General features: G+C 48.8%; 1 pseudogene; it reads left to right on the forward strand.

Moving 5' to 3' along the window:
- The first annotated feature begins 738 nt into the window (after nucleotides 1–738).
- On the forward strand, nucleotides 739–877 carry LOC123095321 (uncharacterized; annotated as a pseudogene).
- The last annotated feature ends 1,465 nt before the right edge of the window (nucleotides 878–2,342 follow it).

Consider the following 2,342-nt stretch of genomic DNA (forward strand, 5'->3'; position numbering starts at 1 on the left):
TAGGCTTGTACTTGTAAACATACATGACATATATGTCACGTTATTGTGTGCTTGCGTGTGATGTAAACCAGGCAGGTTGTTAGGTAGATTTGATCCTATCTCTTGTATAGCTTCGAGGATGGGTCAAGACTACAACAACCTGCCGATCGTGTACTTTGTTGTGTATATAAACACGCATGCATCCCTACTCCAAAGTATATGCTTCCATGCCTCTACTTTTACATGGTAACTAGATCCATCCTCGAGCTCATCCATGGCAACATCTTCAAGTTCCTTCCCATCCTTGCCATTCGTTCACGTAGCCACCGAGAAGCTCACGAAGGGCAATTAGGCGCTATGGCAGGCAATCGTGCTCTCTGCGATCCGAGGTGCACAGATGGCAAAGTACTTCGACGTCGAGCAACCACCACCACCATGCAGATCGATGTGGCGTCCTCTGATGGCAAGACCACGATGAAGGCACCGAACCCTGAGTTCCAAACTTGGTATGCACAAGACCAACAAGTCTTCTCCTATCTTCTGACGACTCTTCCATGTGAGATCGCCATCCAGGTCGCCTCATGTCATACCTCAGCAGAGCTCTCGAACACGGTTGAAGGGATGCTTGCATCCCGCACCCGTTCCTAGACCACCAATGTTTGGATCTCCCTCACCAATCTGCAGAAGGTGAACTCCTCCATCGCCGACTACGTCGGCAAGGTCAAGTCTCTCTGCGACAAGCAGATAGCTGCAGGCAAAAGGGTGGATGAGGATGACATCATCTCTCACATCCTGGCCGGGCTCGAAGAAGACTTCGATCCGGTGGTGTCTGCCATGTGCTCCCGGGTGGAGCCGGTCACCATCGCCGAGCTGTTCTCACAACTGCTCAGCTTCGAAACAAGGTTGAGTCTTCGAGGCGGAGGGTCGCAGTCCTCTGCCAATGCTGCTACTCGTGGCTGCAAACCTGGTGGCGGCGGCGGTGGTGACCGCAGTCGCAGACAAGGCGGTAACGGTGGTGACCACGGCGGACGCGGCTACTCCAGGCCAGGAGGTCGCAGCGGCGGCACACACAACGGCGGCAACAACAACAACGGAGGCAACTACAACACCAATCATGCCTCCGCTCCCAGGGTCCAATGCCAGATGTGTGGTAAGATGGGCCATCCATCTTGGAAGTGCTGGAAATGCTACGATGAATCCTACCAAGGTGTGGAGGAGAAGTCGGCCAACCTTGCTGCACCGTAGCACAGGGTGGACACCAACTGGTACCTGGACAGTGGTGCCACCGACCACATCAAGGGAGACCTAGAGAAGCTGACCGTACACGACCGCTACACAGGCAATGAACAGATTCACATGGCAAGTGGTTCAGGTATGGTTATTAAACATGTTGGTCATTCAACTATTCATACTCAAGATCGTGATCTACATCTAAACAATATTGTCCACGTACCCGAAGCAAAAGTCTAATATCTGCTAGTCGTCTTGCTGTTGACAATGGCTCCTTTGTTGAAATTCATCCGTATTGTTTTTTGTAAAGGATCGGGGAACGAGGAGGGTTCTTCTCAAAGGTAGGGGTAGACGAGGTCTATACCCTGTCAAACACATGGGACAAGGCGCCAAGAAGCAAGCGCTCAGTGTTACTCCCTCCTCGGATAGGTGGCACCGGCGCCTAGGACATCCTTCATCTACCATTGTTAGCAAAATAGTTAGTTAGAATAAGCTCCCATGTGTCAAGCTATTGAACAGCGATTTTATTTGTGATTCTTGTCAGAAAGGCAAAAGCCATCAGTTGCCTTATCCAAAATCAATAAGTGAATCAAAGGTTCCTTTGGAACTCATTTTCTCTGATGTATGGGGACCTGTCGTTGAATCTGTACGTAGAAAAAAATACTATGTGAGCTTCGTAGATGATTTCAGTAAGTTCACATGGATCTACCTAATCAAACATAAGTATGAAGTTTTTCAAAAATTTCATGACTTTCAGAACCTTGTTGAAAGACAATTTGATCTCAAGATTCTAGCACTTCGGACCGACTGGGGAGGAGAATATGTTAAGTTAAATTCCTTTTTTTCTCGAATTGGTATATCTCACCATGTCTCCTGTCCTCATGCTCACCAGCAAAACGGGTCAGCTGAGCGAAAACATTGACACATTGTCAAAGTTGGACTCTCCCTTCTAGCTCAAGCATCCATGCCTCTGAAGTTCTGGGATGAGGCTTTCATTGCGGCCACATATCTCATTAACAGGCTGCCAAGTAAAGTCATCAACTTTGAAACACCCCTTGAGAAATTATCTCATGAAAAACCCAATTACTCGGCCCTTCACATATTTGGGTGTGCCTGCTGGCCCAACCTACGCC

Source organism: Triticum aestivum, chromosome 4B (assembly GCF_018294505.1).
Source record: "Triticum aestivum cultivar Chinese Spring chromosome 4B, IWGSC CS RefSeq v2.1, whole genome shotgun sequence".
NCBI lineage: Eukaryota > Viridiplantae > Streptophyta > Magnoliopsida > Poales > Poaceae > Triticum > Triticum aestivum.